The sequence below is a fragment of the Chionomys nivalis genome, chromosome 20, assembly GCF_950005125.1.
Source record: "Chionomys nivalis chromosome 20, mChiNiv1.1, whole genome shotgun sequence".
NCBI lineage: Eukaryota > Metazoa > Chordata > Mammalia > Rodentia > Cricetidae > Chionomys > Chionomys nivalis.
The window spans coordinates 1,008,186-1,031,252 of NC_080105.1; the positions used below are offsets into that span (position 1 = coordinate 1,008,186).

Sequence of the window (23,067 nt, forward strand, 5' to 3'; positions counted from 1 at the left end):
TACAGAATGTCTTTATGGGGATATTATTTGTTACAGCAATGGAAAACACAGATTAACATTCCTCCAGTCTCAGAAACAAACCATAAAATAAAGAATGCTTCTGAGAGAACTATGAAAAGCTTTTATCAAGAACAGTTACTGGCCCCCACCCCCACCCCCAAGCCTGCCTTGTCTGCAAGGTCCTTAGCTGTGGAACAGTTTCCTGCCATTTCACTAAGGCTACCAACCCAGAGCAGTGAGTCCCTGACTAGAGGGCAGGCCTCAAGGTCCCCGCCAGGGAAAGCGGGCCCCTGCTGCTGGGTCTGCAGTCTCTGCTGTGATCTGCTGGACCTGCTCTGCCTGCGCCCTACTTCCCTTAGTCCCTGGCTCTTTGGGGCATCCAGGAGTTCCTGTGTAGGTGCCGAGAAGTTTCATCGGGACGGGTGAGTGTGTGCTATCCTGGGGCGGACTGTCCCGGTAGAGAGCACAAACGCCCCTCCCCCAGCACCTGCTGTAGGGCTTTCTCTCCTACACACCCGCACCCACCCCCACCCCCAAGCCTGCCTTGTCTGCAAGGTCCTTAGCTGTGGAACAGTTTCCTGCCATTTCACTGAGGCTACCAACCCAGAGCAGTGAGTCCCTGACTAGAGGGCAGGCCTCAAGGTCCCCCGCCAGGGAAAGCGGGCCCCCGCTGCTGGGTCTGCAGTCTCTGCTGTGATCTGCTGGACCTGCTCTGCCTGCGCCCTACTTACCTTAGTCCCTGGCTCATTGGGGCATCCAGGAGTTCCTGTGTAGGTGCCGAGAAGTTTCATCGGGACGGGTGAGTGTGTGCTATCCTGGGGCGGACTGTCCCGGTAGAGAGCACAAATGCCCCTACACTAAGGCTACCCAACCAGAGCAGTGAGTGCCTGCCTAGCGGGCAGGCCTCAGCAACCCCCGAAAGGGAGCACAGGCACCTCCAGCTTGTACTGCAGTGTCGCCTGTGTTCTACTGGACCCCGCCCGACCCCTTGCATCCGGCCTTCTTTACGCGGGTCATTGGAATACCACGCATCCATGTTTTGGTGTTGAGGAGTTCATCTGGAAGGGAACGGTTCCTGCCACTACACTGAGGAGATACACCTAGAGAGTTAGTCACTGCAAAGACTGGTCCAAGACATCAGGCCTCTCCTGGCTCCATTCGAAGGAAAAGATGGGCAGGCGCCAATGTAAGAATTCCCCCAACAACTTGAAAGGCAACGTGACACCACCAGGATCCAGGAATCCCGAAATGAGAAGTCTACACCCTAATTCAGAAGAATTAGAAGAATTCGACTCAAAAGTGAATTTTATGAAAATAATAGAGGACCTTAAACAGGAGGTGAAAAACTGCCACAACCAATTAGAGATTACAAACAAAAAGGTAGAGGAAATGAATAAATATCTCAAAGATACCCAAGAAAACCAAGAGAAACAAGAAAAAGTAATCAAACAGGTAAGGGAAACGGTTCAAGACTTGAAGAATGAAGTGGAAGTAATAAAGAAAACACAAACCGAGGGAAGGATGGAGATGGAAAATTTGGATAAACGAACAGGAACTACAGAGACAAGTACCACCAAAAGATTAGAAGAGATAGAAGAAAGAATCTCAGACACTGAAGATACCATAGAGAAAATAAACACTCTCATCAAAGAAAACAGCATAACCAACAAATTCTCATCACAAAACATTCAGGAAATCTGGGACACAATAAAAAGACCAAACCTAAGAATAATAGGGATAGAAGAAGGAGAAGTACAACTCAATGGTCCAGAAAATATATTTAATAAAATTATAGAAGAAAACTTTCCCAACCTTAAGAAAGATGTTCCTTTGAAGGTCCAAGAAGCATACAGAACACCAAATTGACTGGATCAAAAAAAAACATCTCCTCGTCATATAATAATAATCAAAACACAAAACATACAGAATAAAGAAAGAATATTAAGAGCCGCAAAGGAAAAAGGTCAAGTTACCTATAAAGGTAAACCTATCAGACTTACACCTGATTTCTCTATGGGAACCATTAAAGCCAGAAGGTCCTGGATAGATATACTGCAGAAACTACGAGACCATGGATGCAAGCCCAGACTACTATACCCAGCCAAGCTTTCGTTCACTATAAATGGAGAAAACAAAGTTTTCCAGGATAAAAACAAATTTAAACAATACGTAGCTACAAATCCAGCCCTTCAGAAAGTAATTGAAGGAAAATCACAAACCAAGGAGTCCAACAATGCCCACAATAACTCAGACATCTAATGACCCTTCACCAGCACAACTTGAAGAAGGGAAACACACAAACTCTACTACCAAAGGAAAGAAAGAAAGAAAGGAAAAATGACCGGAGTTAACAACCACTGGTCATTAATATCACTTAACATCAATGGACTCAACTCACCTATAAAGAGACACAGGCTAAGAGATTGGATACGAAAACAGGATCCAACATTCTGCTGTTTACAAGAAACACACCTCAACCACAAAGACAGACATCTACTCAGAGTAAAGGGCTGGGAAAAGGTTTATCAAGCAAACGGACCTAAGAAACAAGCAGGTGTGGCCATACTAATTTCTAAGAAAGTTGACTTCAAACTAAAATCAATCAAAAGAGATGGAGATGGACATTTTTTACTCATAACAGGAACAATTCACCAGGATGAAATCTCAATCCTGAATATATATGCCCCTAATATAAAAGCACCCACTTATGTAAAAGAAACGTTACTAAAACTCAAGGCAGTCATCAAACCACACACACTAATAGTAGGAGATTTCAACACTCCTCTCTCACCAATGGACAGGTCAATCAGACAGAAACCTAACAGAGAAATAAGAGGATTAAGGGAGGCAATGAATCAAATGGACTTAACAGACATCTATAGAACATTCCACCCAAATAGGAAAGAATATACCTTCTTCTCTGCAGCTCATGGAACCTTCTCGAAAATAGACCACATACTCGGTAACAAAGCAAACTTACACAGTTACAAAAAAATATCGGTAACCACCTGTGTCTTATCAGATCACCATGGATTAAAGTTAGAATTCAACAACAATGCTATCCCCAGAAAGCCTATGAACTCATGGAAACTGGACAGTCAACTACTGAACCACACCTGGATCAAGGAAGAAATAAAGAAAGAAATTAAAGTCTTTCTTGAATTCAATGAAAACGAAGACTCAACATACTCAAACCTATGGGACACTATGAAAGCAGTGCTAAGAGGAAAATTCATAGCATTAAGTGCCCACTTAAAGAAAACGGAGAAAGCACACATTGGAGACTTAATAGCCCACCTGAAAGCTTTAGAAAAAAAAGAAGCAGACTCACCTAGGAGAAGTAGAAGACTGGAAATAATCAAATTGAGGGCTGAAATCAACAAAATAGAAACACAGAAAACAATCCAAAGAATCAATGAAACAAAAAGCTGGTTCATGGAGAAAATCAATAAGATTGATAAACCCCTATCCAAACTAATCAAACGGCGGAGAGAGAATACGCAAATTAACAAAATTAGAAATGAAAAGGGAGACATAACCACAGACTCAGAGGAAATTCAGAGAATCATTAGATCTTACTACAAAAACCTGTATGCCACAAAATTGGAAAATGTTATAGAAATGGACACTTTTTTAGATAAGTACCATATACCAAAGTTAAACCAGGACCAGGTGAACAATCTAAATAGACCTGTTAGTCGCGAAGAATTAGAAGTTGTTATAAAAAACCTCCCCACCAAAAAAAGCCCAGGTCCAGACGGCTTCAATGCAGAATTCTACCAGAACTTCCAAGAAGACCTAATACCTATACTCCTTAATGTATTTCACAATATTGAAACAGAGAAGTCATTGCCAAATTCCTTTTATGAAGCTGAAGTTACTCTGATACCAAAACCACACAAAGACACAAACAAGAAAGAGAACTACAGGCCAATCTCACTCATGAACATCGACGCAAAAATACTCAATAAAATACTGGCAAACCGAATCCAAGAACACATTAGAAAAATTATCCATTATGATCAAGTAGGCTTCATCCCAGAGATGCAGGGCTGGTTCAACATACGAAAATCTATCAATGTAATCCATCATATAAATAAACTGAAAGTAAAAAACCATATGATCATTTCATTAGATGCTGAAAAAGCATTTGACAAAATTCAACATCCCTTTATGATAAAGGTCTTAGAGAGATTAGGAATACAAGGGTCGTTCCTGACTATAATAAAAGCTATTTATAGCAAGCCGTCAGCTAACATCAAATTAAATGGAGAGAAACTCAAAGCTATTCCACTAAAATCAGGAACACGACAAGGTTGTCCACTCTCTCCATACCTCTTTAATATAGTGCTTGAAATTCTAGCAATAGCAATAAGACAACATAAGGGGATCAAAGGGATTCAAATCGGAAAGGAAGAAGTTAAACTTTTATTATTTGCAGACGATATGATAGTGTACATAAGCGACCCCAAAAACTCCAGCAAAGAACTCCTTCAGCTGATAAACACCTTTAGTAGCGTTGCAGGATACTAGATCAATTCCAAAAAATCAGTTGCCCTCCTATACACAAAGGATAAGGAAGCAGAGATGGAAATCAGAGAAGCATCACCATTCACGATAGCCACAAATAGCATAAAATATCTTGGGGTAACCCTAACCAAGGAAGTAAAGGATCTATTTGACAAGAACTTTAAGTCAATGAAGAAAGAAATTGAGGAGGATACCAGAAAATGGAAGGATCTCCCTTGCTCTTGGATAGGGAGGATCAACATAGTAAAAATGGCAATTCTACCAAGGGCAATTTATAGATTCAATGCAATCCCCATTAAAATCCCATCAAAATTCTTCACAGATCTTGAGAGGACAATGATCAACTTTATATGGAGAAACAAAAAACCCAGGATAGCCAAAACAATCTTATATAATAAAGGATCGTCTGGAGGCATTACCATCCCTGACCTCAAACTCTATTACAGAGCCTCAGTATTGAAAACAGCTTGGTATTGGCATAAAAACAGAGAAGTCGATCAATGGAAACGAGTAGAAGACCCTGATTTTAACCCACAAACTTATGAACACCTAATTTTTGATAAAGGAGCTAAAAGTATTCAATGGAAAAAAGAGAGCATCTTCAACAAATGGTGCTGGCAGAACTGGTTGTCAACGTGTAGAAGAATGAAAATAGATCCATATCTATCACCATGCACAAAACTCAAGTCCAAATGGATTAAAGACCTCAATATTAGTCTGAACACACTGAACCTGATAGAAGAAAAAGTTGGAAGTACTCTACAACATATGGGTACAGGAGATCACTTCCTACGTTTATCCCCAGCAGCACAGACATTAAGGACAACATTGAATAAATGGGACCTCCTGAAACTGAGTAGCTTCTGTAAAGCAAAGGACACTGTCACTAAGACAAAAAGGCAACCCACTGACTGGGAGAAGATCTTCACCAACCCTGCAACAGACAAAGGTCTGATCACCAAAATATATAAAGAACTCAAGAAACTAAACTTTAAAATGCTAATGAACCCAATAAAAAATGGGGCACTGATCTGAACAGAGAATTCTCAACAGAAGAAATTCTAATGGCCAAAAGACACTTAAGGTCATGCTCAACCTCCTTAGCGATAAGGGAAATGCAAATTAAAACAACTTTGAGATACCATCTTACACCTGTCAGAATGGCTAAAATCAAAAACACCAATGATAGCCTTTGCTGGCGAGGTTGTGGAGAAAGAGGCACACTCATTCATTGCTGGTGGGACTGCAAACTTGTGCAACCACTCTGGAAATCAGTGTGGCGATTTCTCAGGAAATTTGAAATCAACCTACCCCAAGATCCAGTAATACCACTATTGGGAATATACCCAAGAGATGCCCCATCAAATGATAAAAGTATCTGTTCAACTATGTTCATAGCAGCATTGTTTGTAATAGCCAAAACCTGGAAACAACCTAGATGCCCTTCAATGGAGGAATGGATGAAGAAAGTGTGGAATATATACATATTAGAGTACTACTCAGCAGTAAAAAACAATGACTTCTCGAATTTTGCGTGCAAATGGATGGAAATAGAAAACACTATCCTGAGTGAGGTATCCCAGACCCAAAAAGAGGAACATGGGATGTACTCACTCATAATCGGTTTCTAGCCATAAATAAAAGACATTAAGCATATAATTTGTGATCCTATAGAAGTTAAATAAGAAAGTGAACCCAAAGAAAATCATATAGTCATCCGCATGGAGAGGGGGAAGTAGACAAGATTGCAGGGCAAAAACTGGGAACTTGTGGGTGAGGTGGCATGGGGCAAAGGGGAAATGGGATGAGAAACATGAGAAGGGGAGGATGGGAGGAGCTCGGGGGATTGGGATGGTTGGGATATAGGAAGGGAGGATACGGGAGCAGCGAAGTGTATATCCTATCTAAGGGAGCCATCTTAGGGTTGGCAAGAGACTTGACTCTAGAGGGGTTCACAGGTGTCCAGGGAGATGTCCCCAGCTGGTACCTTGGGCAACTGAGGAGAGGGAACCTGAAATGACCCTGTCCTATACTGATGAATGTCTTACCTATCACCTTAGAACCTTCATCTGGCGATGGATCGAGGTAGAGACAGAGACTCAATTTGGAGCAACGGTCTGAGCTCTTAAGGTCCAAATGAGGAGCAGAAGGAGGGAGAACATGAGCAAAAAATCAGGACCACGAGGGATGCACCCACCCACTGTGACAGTGGAACTGATCTATTGGGAGCCCACCAAGGCCAGCTGGTCTGGGTCTGAATAAGCATGGGTTGATTCCGGACTCTCTGAGCATGGCGGACAATGAAGGCAGATGAGAAGCCAAGGACAATGGCACTAGGTTTCGATCCTAATACATGAACCGGCTTTGTGGGAGCTTAGCCTGTTTAGACGCTCACCTTCCTGGAAGTAGATAGAAGACCTTCGTCTTCCCGCAGGGCAGAGAATTTGGACTGCTCTTCAGTATCAAGAGGGAGGGGGGATGGTGTGGGGGGAGGAGAAGAGGAGTGGGGATAGGGGGAGGAAAGTGGGGGGAGGGGGCAATATTTGGGAGGAGGGGAGGGAAATGGGAAACGGGGAGCAGGTGGAAATTTTAATTAAAAAAAAATAAAAGAAAAAAAAAGAAAAAAAAAAAAAAAAGAACAGTTACTGACCATTCAAGGGAGAGCCCGCTTGTTTGTCCCTGCCGCCCAGCTAGCTTACACCTGAAATAATCACATAGAAACTGTATTCATTAAATCACTGCTTGGCCCATTAGCTCTACCTTCTTATTAGCTAACTGCTACAACTTAATTTAACCCATTTCTATTAACCTGTGTATTGGCACATGGTTGAGGCTTACCTGCAAGGTTTTGCATCTGACTCTGACAGTGGACCCATGGTGTCTCTTTCCCACTCTGCCCTTCTCCCAGCATGTCATTTAGTTTCCCCCACCTACCTAAGTTCTACCCTATTAACAGGCCAAGGCAGTTTCTTTATTCATTAACCAATGAAAACAACACATAGACAGAAGGACCTCCCACACCATTTCCCCTTTTCTGTAATTCTAGCTTGATAACTGTTTTGTTATATGTAATTTTACTATGTTAAAGTTAAAACTCACCAGAAGAATGAGAGCTGAAATCAACAAAATAGAAACAAAGAATCAATAAGACAAAGAGTTTGTTCTTCTAGAAAATCAGCAAAATAGACAAACATTTATCCAAACTAACCAAAAGGCAGAGAGAATATTCAAATTAACAAAATCATAAGCAAAAAGGGGAACATAACAACAGATAATTCTACACTGTTTGCCATAAAATCATTGATCCAACCACATAGTTCCTCATTACTGCCAATACCCATAAGGATCAAAGTCAATATCTGCACAGTGTTCAGATCATACATTGTGCTCAATAAACGTTTATTCAAACAATAAAAACTCAGTGATTAATTAATTCGTATTTTTCATCAGCTTTTTTTTTCTTCAGCTGAGAAGTCAGAGGTCAGTGTGAGAATCCATCCATTTACCAGAACATTTCTGGTTTCCTCATAGGCAGTAGAAAACATTTGACCAGGAAGAAGAGGGAAGAGGAAAGGACTTGATGGTGAGCCAGGAAAAGGAACTTGAAGAGTAAAGGAAGGAAAGAAGCATCCACCTCAAGTGTACTGACAAGTACATAAAGTGAGATGCTACAAAACATAGTGAAATACACTGTCCAACAGCATCATCCCTTCAACTAGACACAAAAGACCATGGTGAACCACACCTCCCCAGTGGGCTTCATCCTCCTGGGTTTCTCTGAACATCCATGCCTCGAAAAGATTCTCTTTGTGGTGGTCTTGTGTTCCTACCTTCTCACGCTCCTAGGAAACACATTCATCCTCCTGCTGTCCACAGTGGATCCCAGGCTCCACTCTCCAATGTACTTCTTCCTCTCCAACCTCTCCTTCCTGGGCCTTTGCTTCACCACAACCTGTGTGCCCCAGATGCTGGTCAACCTCTGGGGCCCCACAAAGACCATCAGCTTCCTGGGGTGTTTTGTTCAGCTCTTCATCTTCATGTTCTTGGGAACAACTGAGTGCATCCTCCGGATGGTGATGGCCTTTGACCACTATGTGGCTGTCTGCCAGCCCCTGCACTATGCCACCATCATCCACCCCCGCCTGTGTCAGCAGTTGGCAGCTGTGGCTTGGGCTATAGGTTTGATCCAATCCATAGTTCAGACACCTCCCACGCTCAAACTGCCCTTCTGTCCCCATAGACAGATAGATGATTTTTTATGTGACATCTCATCCCTAATTCAAATCTCTTGTGGGAATACTACCTCTAAAGAGTATCTTCATTGTGGTTGTGCCTCTGAGCCTCATCCTTGTCTTTTATGGTGCTATCACCAGGGCAGTGCTGAGGATAAACTCTGTAAAAGGGTGCAGGAAAGCTTTCGGGATCTGTTCCTCCCACCTCATTGTGGTCACCCTCTGATGGAGGAAGGTCATTGGTCAATAAGCAAACTGCCTAGGCCTATTTGATAGGCCATCCCTTAGGTGAGTGGAGTAGAGAGAACAGAATGCTGGAAGGAAGAGGAAGTGAGCTCAGACACCATAGCCGCTGCTCTCTGGGGCAGACGCAATGAAGCTCTGACCCGGGATGGATGTAGGCTAGAATATTCCCGATAAGTGCACCTTGGGGTGCTACATACATTAATACAAATGGGCCAGGCAGTGTTTAAATGAATACAGTTTGTGTGTCATTATTTTAGGGCATAAGCTAGCCACAGAATGGCGCCCAACGTGGATGACTGAATCCACACAAAGCCTGAGAAGGCTTGGGAAAGAATAGAGTAAAGCATGTTTTCTTGGTAACAGCAATTTCTTGGGTCTGCTCTGCTTGCTAGAGGCAAGCAAGCACTCTCATCTAAGAAAGGCTTCCTGACTCAGATTTAGCTGCAAAACCCTGCAGCTCTTTATAAGGTCCTGCCAAGAAACACTTAAATGGTGTTGGTGAAAAGCTGAACGCAGCATGCTTTTCGGTTTTTAACCATAGCAGGAAAAAAGCTACACCGTTTAAAAATGCCGGCTTTGTGGGCCATCCTACCAATGCAAAGTCTGACTCTTTGAGGCAGGAGGTCAGCTACAGAGAGAGCATTTGAGTGTTGTAGCTTGCTTGCTGGCAAGGACCTTGAAATGCCATAGAGTTGTGGTAGTAAAAATGGCTACAGCTGTTACCTCTGCCATGAGGCTGGAAAGCTTAGGAATGGGCTGGATCTAGCAGGCAAAGTCACAACTTTAGTCCTACTGAGATTGCTTGGTAAATTAAAGACTCATGTGGTCAGAAAAACAGAGAGAGATACAGTAAAGAGAGCGTCAAAAACAAAGAAAACTTTTAAATGATTTACAGTGTGTTAAAAATATATTCAAGCTAAAAGTTAAAGTTCTTAAAACCAAAAATCGGAATAAAGAGTAGTTGGGTGTGGTAGTACACACCTTTAATCCCAACACTTGGGAGGCAGAGGGAGATTGACCTCTGTGACTTCAAGGTGTGGTAACACATGCCTTTAATCCGAATGCCTGGGAGGCAGAGATAGGCAGATCTCTGAGAGTTCAAGGACAGCCTGGTCTACAGAGTTATTCCATGTCAAAAATACAGAGAACCTGTTTCAAAAAGCAAAAAATAAAAGTAAAAATAAACAAAATAGAGGTTAAAATAAAGCGCACAAAGATGGAAAATACACAGAGAATTTTGATACTGTATGCTATTATGCTCTCTTTGAATTGTTTGAATGCTGAGGAAGAAACATCAGCTGCTAAAAGATATTTATTTTTAAATGCTGTTGAACTAATCCAACATAGATATTTTGAAAATACCTTGACTTCAGAATTTGGATCTAAGGATATACTTTGGAAAAGAGATTCTTCTTTTGTTTTCACAGAGGATGCTATCCTATGGATTGCTTCTATTCCAACATGGTATGATAGACCACGCCCTCCTGAAAGGTTGCTTTGAACACCTTCAAAAAATTACTTTGCTCAACTGCTGACTGAGATGAATCTGGAACATAGGTTAAACCCTCAAAGACCTGATTAACAGCGCCCCCATTCAGCAGGAAGCAGTTTGGAGAGAAAAAACTGTGCCCATATACCCAAATATTGTTTATAAATGTTCTTTTACATTTAAAGGGGGATATGATATAGATATGAATAATTTGCATTGATATGGATTTTAAGGTCAGTTTTATTATATGTATATGCATATTTCTAATTTTGACTAAGGTATTGTGATTGTGTAGTTCATTTAAAAATGTAATGTATAATTAGGAAATATAGGTTGCTAATGGATAATCATCAATAATAGTCAAATTTGTAGTCATGTTAGTTAAGATTTTCTAGATGTACATAGATATATTTTAGATAGACATTCTTCATATCTTTCAAAGACTATAGAATATGGCCTTAATGTTTTAATAACTTAGGGTTATTCATGACAATGAGGCATGTCTGCTCCTGGCAGCACCAATCTACTTCAAGAGGAAGATGGGCACCGAAGAGGCTCCTTAAGGAGTTTGATAGCCATTTGGGCAAGAAACTGCTCTTGCCTAGACTGTTGCATAAACTGGACACAAAGAACCCACAGAGAGAGGACTGCTGGACTTGCCTAAAGGTGAGATGATCTTTCAGGGTTCCTGATTCATGAAAGAGTCTGGGAGACATTCTGGAGGACACAGCAGATAGTGACTGAACTGCCTTTGAAATTTCCTGCTTCATGGAAATGTCTCTGTATACTATGGGCCTAAAGGCCAAAGATGGATGCCCCAGCGGTACAAAAGAACTTTGGGTGACTGTCCAAGCAGCGAAATGTCTCTGTCATTTCTAGAGTTTGGAAGTTGCTTATTTTTTGTTTGCTTAGGAAATATTGTATCTTTCTCAAGTCTATGGACTTGAAGAATAGATAGATAGTTATAGTTATAGTTTTCCTTAGTTATGATAAAGGATAAAGTAGATATAGATATTGTAACTGCAAATATTGCTTGATAACTGTTTTGTTATGTGTGATTTTACTATGTTAAAGTGAAAGCCTTTTTTGTTTAAACAGAAAAAGGGGAAATGATGGAGGAAGGTCAATGGTCAATAAGCAAACTGCCTAGGCCCATTTGATAGGCCATCCCTTAGGTGGGTGGAGTAGAGAGAACAGAATGCTGGGAGGAAGAGGAAGTGATCTCAGACTCCATAGCCACTGCCCTTTGGGGCAGATGTGGTGAAACTCCGACCCGGGATAGACGTAGGCTAGAATATTCCTGGTAAGCGCACCTTGGGGTTCTACACACATTAATAGAAATGGGGCAGGCAGTGTTTAAATGAATACAGTTTGTGTGTTGTTATTTTGGGGCATAAGCTATCCAAGCAACCAGGAGCTGGGGTGGCAGGAACACAGCCCGCAGCTCCTACTACAACCCTCTTCTACAGCTAAGTCATAGCTGTCTACCTGCAGCCCCAAAATCCTTATGCCCGACAGAGGGGCAAGTACTTCAGTCTCTTCTATGCAGTGGGCACTCCTACACTCAACCATATTGTATACATCCTGAGGAACAAGGAGGTCAAGAGAGCATTCTGGAGGCTGCTGGGGAAGGATGGGGAATCTGGGGAAAGCTGAGGGAGAAATAGCATGCTTTCCAAATTAAAACAAATTTGAACCTTTGTGAAAAAAAATTGAATTCCCAAGTCCACTTATTCTTTCACACCTATCCAAGTCACAATAGTGAGCCTAGCAAGTAACAGGTTATAGTGGGAAGAGACTCATGAGAAGTAAAGAAGTCAAAGAGGAAGAGGAAGAGTGTTAAATGTTTCTTCCAAACTGAAGTGTTCCTACCTGAACTGATCAAGGAGGCAGCTCAAGAAATTTAGAAGGAAAAAATTTTTACAAAACCCAGGAAGGCCATGAAACTTACAGGACTCCAGTGACTCCTCCTTGAGATGACATAACCAGTAAACAATTGGAAGACAGAAACCTCTCTAGAATCCCAACTACAAGCAAGTTATACACCAGACCCCAATGAGACAACTTACATGAGTCCTTATCCATGCTTAAATGAGGCTTTCAGTGGCAAAGCTACAGCTGTAATACATCTCCCATGCTCTGTAAGAAACCACAATAAACTCCTTAGATGACCAAGCTGAACTTGGGTGGAATAATTTGTTGGCCCTACCTTTGGTGCCCTATCTAGGGTTTATTCTCATTTCTCTGGAGAGGAAAGAGAGAGGGACAGAGCTAAAGATAGACAGACAGATGGACAGACAGACAGACAGACAGACAGAGATAGAGGAGGCATCTTTATTTTACATTTAAAATATGGTTAATATTTATTTACTTATGTTTGTTTCCTTTTCCACTCAGTTTTTAATTGCCTTTATTTTGTTTGCAGATTCTCAATTCTCTGTGTCCACTTTTTTCTAATTGTCTTTATCATTACTTTATACTTCATTTGGTTGTTTGGGGGGGTTGTTGATTTTTTATTTTTAGTTTTTTCAAGACAGAGTCTCACTTATAGCTATGGCTGACTGGGAACTCATTTTGTAGACCAGACTGTCATCAAACTGACAATATCCACTTACCTCTGTTTCTCACATGCTGGGATTAAAGGTAAGTGCTGCTTTAACATGGAAATAACCCCCAGAATCTGGAGTTTTTTTCCACTGTATAATTAGAAGGAAGCCAGGAATAATCCCATTAAAAAACAAAATAACAACAACAAAACCATAATCCAGGGACTTTCCTACTCAAAGACAAGAACATTCAGGGAATTGGTACTGCTTTTAGAAATGTGATAAACACATCTCGAATGTGATTTATCTCCCTCCTCTTGTCCCTTCCTACATGGAATTTTTTTCAGGGTCAAAACAGAGACAGAGATATTCCAGAGACCCAGATGTCCTGACTGGTAACCTTGGAAAGGAGCTCTCCTTGAGAATAACATCATTTCCTCCTGAGAAAGAGTCAGAGGGAAAATCTTATTATGGGTCATAACTCTTCCCCATCTTGTTTTCTAGTATAAATAAAAACAAAAACAAAAACAACAACAACAAAAAAAAAACAAAAAAACAAATGAAGTAGTACTTCAATTCCAGGAATTTTGGTGGGTTAAGGAGATGGAAAGAGAAGCATATAAATCCTTGCACCTCCTATCCTACTCCAAACTGATAGAATATCCCAGATGCATTCAAACCACCCAGTATGTCTTCCCTAGAGAAAAGCCTTCTTTCTGTCCAGGAATTAAGGTTCATGAGGGAATTTGTCAGAGGTTTGAAAATGAGAATGTTCTAGAAATGCAAAGCAAGCTCAATATAAACTCTATTGTGGGGGCTGGAGAAATGGTTCAGCAGTAGACAGCACTGGACGTTCTTGCAGAAGGATCCAGGTACAGTTTCCAGTGCCCACTAGTGGTTAAAAATTATTTCTAGTTCCAAGGGGATCTACACCCTCTTCTGGCTTCCCTAGGAACCAGGAACCCACATAGTGTATTTACATACATTCAGTCAATGTTCATAAACACAAAATAAGAACAAATAAATTTTAAACACACACAATATAATAAATGTTTCTCTTAAAACCTACAGTGAATTCTTTTTAATATTTATTTTATTTTTATTTATGTGTATTTGTCTGTGTGTGTGCACGCATGCACACACATGCACAAGTGTGTGCAAGTGCATGCAGAGGTCAGATCCTCTGTTCTTTTTTTTAAGTTCAGACAGAATGACTGGGTGAGAATCTTGGAAAATCTCCCTGAAAATCATCAATATGTCTAAACTAAGTAAAACTCACCAATTCAAGACACTAAAACTTAGCCAAAGGAATATAATAAATTCTACTTACTCAAAAAAAAAATTCTCCTGAACCTGAGAAAGAACAGCCTGGGACATGCTATTCTGGAGCTGGTCCCAACATGCCTCCATGGATAACATGAAACCAGGTTATTCAGGCAGACCACAGGGATCAGAAGTTCTAGTGAGAATGGAGCTGCTTTTATTTGGAACAGATGGGGGGGGAGGTAATACATACTTGGAGGTTAACAAAAGCAGCACCTCAGTGAGAACAACTAGGAAATGTCAGCATGGAGCTGATCCGAGGTTGCAGGGTTGTTGTCATCAAGTGACAGACTGGTATGTCAGCCAGACATAAAATAGCAAGTTCTAACCAATAAGTCAACCAAAGCTTTAGTCCAGCTCAGCATAACTCTGGTGTCTGGAATGGCTAAATACTCTGTGCTATCTATCTTGATGAAAAACCATTGAAGACTTGTAAGCTGCATGAACTTAGAAAGCATTTCCCAGGTTACACGTAAGCCTACCAGAAAAGGGTGAAGTCATACTGGTTGAGAGAGTTTATGTATAAAACCCCTAACCAACCACCAACTGATCAAAATTAGATTTGTTTCCCTGGGGAAATCCATAAAAAGCCCACCTTAAAAACGTAATTTGGGTTTGTCATGGTGGTTCATAACTGTAAGAGACTCTCTATCAAAGTAAACGATAGAAGCTGAGAGTGTAAACTCATGATAGATAGAACATATGTTTAGCATGCTTGGGACCCTAGGCTCAATTTCTAGTAATAAAAATATAAAATAATATTTAGAAGTTAAGTTACCTTTAAGTAGAGCTATCAATAGCTACACACAGCAAAGAAAACAAATTTTACAGAATTTGCCCACAAGAGAAATTCAACAAATAAGCACAAAATGTCAGAGGTTGTCATCCATTAAGTGAAGGCTGACTACAATATTCATTTCTTAGTGGTGCTATAAATTGCCTTTATTGTGTTTAGGTATGTTCCTGTGTACCTAAGATCTCCAAAAGTTTTATCATGAAAGGGTGTTGGATTTTGTTAAAGGCCTTTTCTGCATTGAATGAGATGATTATATGGATTTTTTCTTTTATTTTGTTTATATGGTGAATTACATTTACTCGTTTTCAAATATTGAATGATCCCTGCATCTCTGAGATGAAGCCTACTTGATCACGGTGAATGATTTTTTCAAGTATTTTTGCATCTGTGTTCATAAGAGAAATTAGTTTGTAATTCTCTTTCTTTGTTGAGTCTTTATGTGGTTTGGGTATCAGAGTAACTGTGGACTCATAAAATGGATTGGCCAATGTTTCTTCTGTTTATAATTTGTGCAATTATTTGAGGGATATTGTCATTAACTCTTCTTTCAAACTGCTCTAAAACCATCTTGCCCTTAGGCTTTTGTTGTTGTTTTGTTTTGTTGTTTGTTTGTTTTTTTTTGTTTTGGTTGACTGTTTCTATTTCACTAAGGGCTATAGGTCTATTTATTTATCTTATCTTGATTTAACTTTTGGTAAGTGGTACTTATCAAGAAAATTATCCATTTCTTTAAGATTTTCCAATTTGACAGCTTATAGGTTTTGATTAAATATGTCCTTATAATTCTCTGGATTTCCTCAGCATTTGTTGTTATATCCCCTTTTTGTTTCTGGTTTTGTTAATTTGGTTTGTTCTCTCTCTGCCTTTTAGCTAGTTTGGATAAAGGTTTGTCTATCTTTTGATCACAGCGGATCCATAATAATGAGACGTGATAGCCAGGGTTAGAGCTATTTCCTGACTCCATTTGTGTGATTCCAGTTATCTCCAAGATCTATCCAATTTTTGTGTTCATTAGAATGAATAATTACATGGTGCTGAAAGGGACAATCAAGCCTCCATCTTTTACAGATAGCATCCACTCAATCTTTTCGTTGCAATATCCTTGAGTTATAACATTGTTCTGGATTTCCTGCCACAGTGGAGGAGAGAATGTAGAATCTAAGAAAATATGAACATTGAAATTACACATCCAGAAGGCTGAGATGACTGCCAGGTATGACTAAACATCCAAACCATCCATGAGGATGTGGACCGCATATCCTAACTCTGATGAATGATAGATACCTGCGTATGTCAAATGAGGGGTACATAGATGTCTTTACCTGTCTACATATACACAAGTGTACACACACACACACATACACACATATACACAAACACATGCAATGTGGACTTGAGTGGGTAAATCAGAATGTTTAGATGCTGGGTGGAGGGGAGCAGATGTGATCCTTACCACTTCTACTAACAAAGAAGGAATGGGTGACCTTGTCACTTATTCTAGAAAGGGCTATCGCTGGGGCACTTTCTCCAGAGAGTCCCCTGCCCCCTTCACCATAATTACTAGCTAATTGTCTGTGGGCTGGGGACCCCTTGAGTCTCAGCTGAATTAATGAGATGTTTCTCTCCATGGGATAGGAGTTCTGGGATCCCTGTCTCCATCACATACCTCGTCAGACTTTCCACCACCAGGACCACTAAAAGAGATGCTAACTTCTCTACAGACTTAAAGCTCACTAGTTAAGAGATGCCTCTGCCCTATTTGGCTTCATCTACCCCATAGAAAAGGCAACAGACTATGATTGTTGAAAGGTCAGTTCATTAGTGTTTACACATGTGCTCCAGTGTTTACCATTATATTGAGTTAGCCTAGTGGTTTAAACTTTCCTTGTTGACATCTTCACGTAAAAAGGAAGACACTAATCCATAGAGGTATAAAAGGCAATCAGAGGTGTGAGGATACATGATTAGCACTTTGGATGAAGGAATGCAGAGTCCTCATTTACAGTGTTTGCTCCGTTTATATAGTACAAACACTTCTGCCATGGAAGATTTTATGTAATTATTATTTAAAAGCTCTCTCATAAAATTTGAGGATTTAAGAATCAGATAAGTTTGTTCTAACAAATCACATGAGTGTGTGCTCAAAAGAGAGCCTGGCTATAAAGCTTAGCAATTCTTGTTACAACCAGAGATCTAGTTGCTCCTTCAGAGACCATCTTTCTTCCTTATTTCAAGTTTCCTTCTTGATGCCCCTGCAGAGACTAGGCACCAATTAAGAATTTCATTATGGGCAATTGCAGGCAACCAGATGAGGGTAAGTAGAATACTTGCTATTCTCTCATGAAATACTGCTTTCCATGTGTCCTCAACAAATGAGCCCAAGATGGGAAGTTAAAATGGGTGACTGGCTTTTATCTGATTGCATTTATCTATAACTTTGGGGGTTGATTTTAGCTTTTAAAGCAAGTGTACCCCCAGGCTGGTCCCAAAGAAAATCCACCCACTGCTGCCTCTTGACTGCCAAGATGATAGGCATTAGATACTGCAAAACAGAGTAAGTTTTATCAGCCACATTAAATGACGCTGTTCTGGTGGCCTCACTCCCTCATACTTTGGATAGGAAAAGGCCACAGTCTGTTCTCTTGTTCTCCCTCAGGAATTCTCTTGGTCTCAACATTTTTTTTTGAGTGGCTGACCTGAGAACCCTTACTTGCCCGAGACAGTTCACTGTAAAAATTCATGGTAAAATTGATAAAGTTTTTGCAGGGCTACTATGGAAACCAGATGTTCAGGAAGCACAAGTGATGCACTTCACAGCTGTAAAGTACTAATAGCAAAAGGGAAAGATAATTACCCCTTCAGGCAACCAGCTTCCACCAATCCTGATGACCTGGATTCGATCCCATGTATCCTCATGATAGAAGGAAAACAATTCATTACTACAGCTGTCTTCTCACCTCCACACACATGGTGCCACACCCCCCCCACACACACAAATGAATGCAATGTATCTTAATAAGATTTATTTTATATCACATATATGAGTATTTTCCCTGCATGTGTGTACGTTCAGTATATGGCTCAGCACCTGCAAAGGTCAGATGAAGATATCAGATCTTCAGGAACTAGGAATGGTTGTAAGTCACCATGTGAGTGCTGGGAACTGACATAGGATCCTCTGCAAAAGAGCAAGTGCCTTTAACAGCTGAATTCTCTCTCCTGTCACTGTGCAATTACTTTTTAAGCAACAAAAGACATGAAAAGACAGGAAAAAGTTTATGTAGAGTTGATAATGGTAATTCCATCTTTGAGGACGGAAATTGGGAAGCCAGGGAAGGGCTCACAGATACCTGAAATGTCTGTTTAAAACCTTAACCTGATTGCTGGATACATTAGAGGTTGAATTCCTTATTATTTATACTATAGAAATTTTCTTTGTTTATACTTTGGTTTGAATATAAAATAATAATAATGAAATGATGGAGGAAGGTCATTGGTTAATTAATAAAGAAACTTCTTGGCCTCATAGGTTAGAACATAGGTGGGTGGAATAAACAGAACAGAATGCTGGGAGGAAGAGGAAGTGAGCTCATAGGCCTTATCTCTGCTCTCTGGGGCAGACATGATAAAACTCCGACCCGGGATGGACATAGGCTAGAATATTCCCGGTAAGCACACCTTGGGGTGCTACACACATTAATAGAAATGGGCCAGGCAGTGTTTAAAAGAATACAGTTTGTGTGTTGTTATTTTGGGGCAAAACTAGCCAGGCCCTGGGAGCTGGGGCTGTGGAAAGAGGCCCGTAGCTCCTACAACAATGGAACATACTCTGAAGAAGCAAAAACAAAAGGGAAAGAAAGGAAATCAGAAGGTTATGGAAGGAATGTTGGTGCAGTGAGTGAGAGCCCCGTGAGTGTTCTTCCATTTTAGAACACTTCTGACAGGACCCCACCCACCCATTGCTTTCCTGTCATCTGCCAGGGCAGAGAACCCTATGTCCTCAGTTCAGCTTCCAGAGGAACTGAAACCTCCCTCATCTGTCAATGATCTGCCCAGCTATGCTCCAATATTTCCAGTCCCCTCACTGATGGAATCTGTGCAGGTGAAATTTTCCCCAAATTTTCCTTCCCTTTATAAATTTGGCACTTTCATTCCCCTGCACGGTTGGTATTTATATCTGAGTCTTTTGATAATGCAACTGTGAGCCACTGCAATTTTTAACAAGCAGCTCTTGCCTCCTGCTGTTAACTTTTCATGAGGACTGAGTGATTGGACCAAAGCTACTTCCTAGTCAGAGCAACTATTTAATAATAGATCATAAAGAAGCCAAGACAAATGAAATGATCTGCTATGTATGAATGGAGTCTCCTAAAATGAAATAAAATGTCTCATATACATAACACATTCCAAGCCAGATTTGGTGACTCAGACTTATAGTCTCAGCATTCCAGAAAGTGATACAGGAAGATTGCCTGGAGTGGATGGCCAGCCTGTACCTCAAACCATATTTCAAACAAACAAACAAACAAACAAACAAACAAACAAACAAAAAGACTCATTCTGTCTCTGATAAGTTATCTTACATAAGAAGATGCATAAAGTAAATGAAATATATTTCTAATTATGCCCATAAGTGTTCATTAGTTCAACACAGATGTGATGATACTGTGAAACTTACAGAGATACAACCTGAAAATTCATTTAAAAAATTAGTTTAAATTTATTTTATTTCTTTATTTATTAATTTGTTTGTAAACTGCAGATCTAAACCACAGTCCATGGTTGGTGGTTTTCAGCCTCAGAGGCACATCCATAGCCCTAAAACACAGTATTTAACTAGTTCCTCCAAGAAATGCTAGGCATGAGACAACACAGAGAAAAAAACAAAAAAGCTTTGCGAATACAGGGCACCCAACACATTTCTGCCAAAGAGTGAATGATTTGTTTAACTAGTCTCATATTGGCACTCTCCACCCCTAACCAGAAAGTCAAAGGACCAGTGTAAGGACCTACCTGGCCTCAGCCACATTCTCTGTTTCCTCATAGCCACTAGACAATGTTTGACCAAGAGAAACAGGCAAAGACAAGGATCTACTTGGTGATGAGCCTGGAAAGGAAGCTTGGGAGACCAGAGGAAGAAGGAAAATATCTGCCTGGTATGTCCTGAGAAACTCTTAAAGTGAGTTTTAATCAGGCCTCTTATATCACCCTGATCTGACAGCTTCATCCCTTCAACTAGACACAAAAGGCCATGGTGAACCACATCTCCCCAGTGGGCTTCATCCTTCTGGGTTTCTCTGATCATCCATGCCTCGAAAAGATTCTCTTTGTGGTGGTCTTGTGTTCCTACCTCCTCACACTCCTAGGAAACACACTCATCCTCCTGCTGTCCACAGTGGATCCCAGGCTCCACTCTCCAATGTAAATCTTCCTCTCCAACCTCTCCTTCACCACAACCTGTGTGTCCCAGATGCTGGTCAACCTCTGGGGCCTCATGAAGACCATCAGCTTCCTCGGATGTTTTGTTCAGCTCTTCATCTTCATGGTTCTGGGGACAACCAAGTGCATCCTCTTGATGGTGATGGCCTTTGACCGCTATGTGGCTGTCTGCCAGCCCCTGCACTATGCCACCATCATCCACCCCCACCTGTGCTGGCAACTGGCAGCTGTGGCTTGGGCTATAGGTTTAGCCCAATCCATAGTTCAGATTCCTCCCACCCTCAAACTTCCCTTCTGTCCCCACAGACAGATAGATGACTTTTTATGTGAAGTCCCATCTCTAATTCAACTCTCCTGTGGGGACACTACTTTTAATGAGATTCAGTTAGCAGTTGCAGTGTCATCTTTCTGCTTGTGCCTCTGAGCCTCATCCTTGTCTCTTACGGTGCCGTTGCCAGGGCAGTGCTGAGGACTAACTCTATAAAAGGGCGCAGGAAAGCTTTCGAGACCTGTTCCTCCCACCTCCTTGTGGTCACCCTCTTCTACAGCTTCTATAGCTGTCTACCTGCAGCCCAGAAATCCCTATGCCCAAGATAGGGGCAAGTTCTTTGGTCTCTTCTATGCAGTGGGCACTCCTACACTCAACCCTATTGTATACATCCTGAGGAACAAGAAGGTCAAGAGAGCATTCTGGAGGCTGCTGGGGAAGGATGGGGAATCTGGGGAGAGCTGAGGACAAAATGCTTTCTGAATTAAAAAGTTTCTTCATGATATGTAGGTTGTATTTATATATTTGTGCATACATATTATGTAAAAAGAATAATAAAAGAAATAGAAGCTGTCAACTTGAGAAAGAAAAGACTTGGGAGGAATTGAATAGAGGGAATCTGGTAGGAGCTAGAGGAAGAAAAGGGAGGGGAAATCAATATAATTCTATTGCAATGAAAATACACTTTTGGAAAAAATTAAGTGATCAACTTCCAAATCCACACACCTGAGCCACTGTAGTAGAATGGTGTGACTGGGGAGAGGGAGAAAGGAGGAGAGAGGATACATGCATTTCCTTTATAGATCTTAACCGCAAACATTATCAACTATTGATATTTCCTCTCTTTTCCATCATATTTTTATTTCATTTGTTTCTAAAAATCTGAAAACTCTGCCTTGGGTGTTTCTTGCTTTATCTTCTCTCCCCAGCTGTTCCATCTGTATATCAGCATGTGCCATGCAAGCAAAGCCTTAGGTTATAACAAATCTGAAATTTATAAAGATGCCCTTTGATCATCTTACAATGGAAGAGAATTGATAATCTAATGACTTCTTACATCCCTGCCTATCCACCTATCATGGATCTTTCTATCACCTATCTATCCATCATCTATCATTTATATCTAACTATCATCTATCTATCTAACATCTATCTATCTATCCATCTAGCCACTATCTATCTATCTATCTATCTATCTATCTATCTATCTATCTATCTATCTATCTACCATCTATCTATCTATGTATCCATCTACTATCTATCTATCTATCCATTCATCCATCCATCTATCTATCTATCCATCATCTATCATCTATCATCTATGTTTGTCTCTTGGAGTCATGGGACATTTCCTTGTGATTCCCATTTCTGGAAGAGCATGAAGCCTACTGCCCCATAACATTAGGATACAGCAACATGATGAGAGCTATCTGCAACCAGGAACTGTTTCTCCCCTGACAGAGGTTGTGGCTTGAATGTGAAATGCTCACTATAAGTTCATGCATCTGGACATAATGAAATCTTTTGGGATGTGATGGAACCTTTAGGAACTGGTGCCTATATGGAAGAAGTGGGTCACTGAGGCAGGCATTGAGCTTATAGAGCCACGACCACAGTTTGTCTACTCTCTGCTTCCAGACTGAGAATCCAGTTTTGCTCTGTTGCTCATACCCTGCTACCATGTTTGCCCATCAGGAGAAATGTTATCCCCTCAATCTATGAGCCAGCATTAATCCCTTACCCCTTTAATTGAGTCTTGTCAGATAGTGGTCATAACAACAACAAAAGCCACTAAAACTGAAAAAGAACAGACAGACTGAGAAAATGGAAGGAAATGGAAAAGAAAGAAGCCTCTACCCAGAATCAGCTTTAAGCCTTTGCCAGCTGAGAATCCAGAATCGGAGCACAGTTAACATATGTTATGAATGTTGTCTACATAGAGAGAAGTTTCAAATATAAATGTTAAAACAGCTATGAATCATGATTTAAGCACACACTACCTTCAGGAACCACTTTCCTCTCCCAGCCATAAACCTGCAATTTTCTAGGAATCTCACAAGAACCTCCATTTATCATAAAAGACAGGTATCGGGACCCTAAACAACTCTTTTCACCTGTGCTTTTGTCTTATCAGGTTGTATTCCTACCCAAGATTCCTCAGGAGCTAGCCTATAATCTCATTGGCCAAATGCCAGTGG

The 23,067-nt window shown here is 40.8% G+C and overlaps 2 pseudogenes; both read left to right on the forward strand.

Moving 5' to 3' along the window:
* Positions 1-8,261: 8,261 nt before the first annotated feature.
* LOC130862944 (olfactory receptor 2H1-like) lies at positions 8,262-12,153 on the forward strand (annotated as a pseudogene).
* An 8,260-nt stretch (positions 12,154-20,413) lies between these two features.
* On the forward strand, positions 20,414-21,334 carry LOC130862954 (olfactory receptor 2H1-like; annotated as a pseudogene).
* Positions 21,335-23,067: the final 1,733 nt, after the last annotated feature.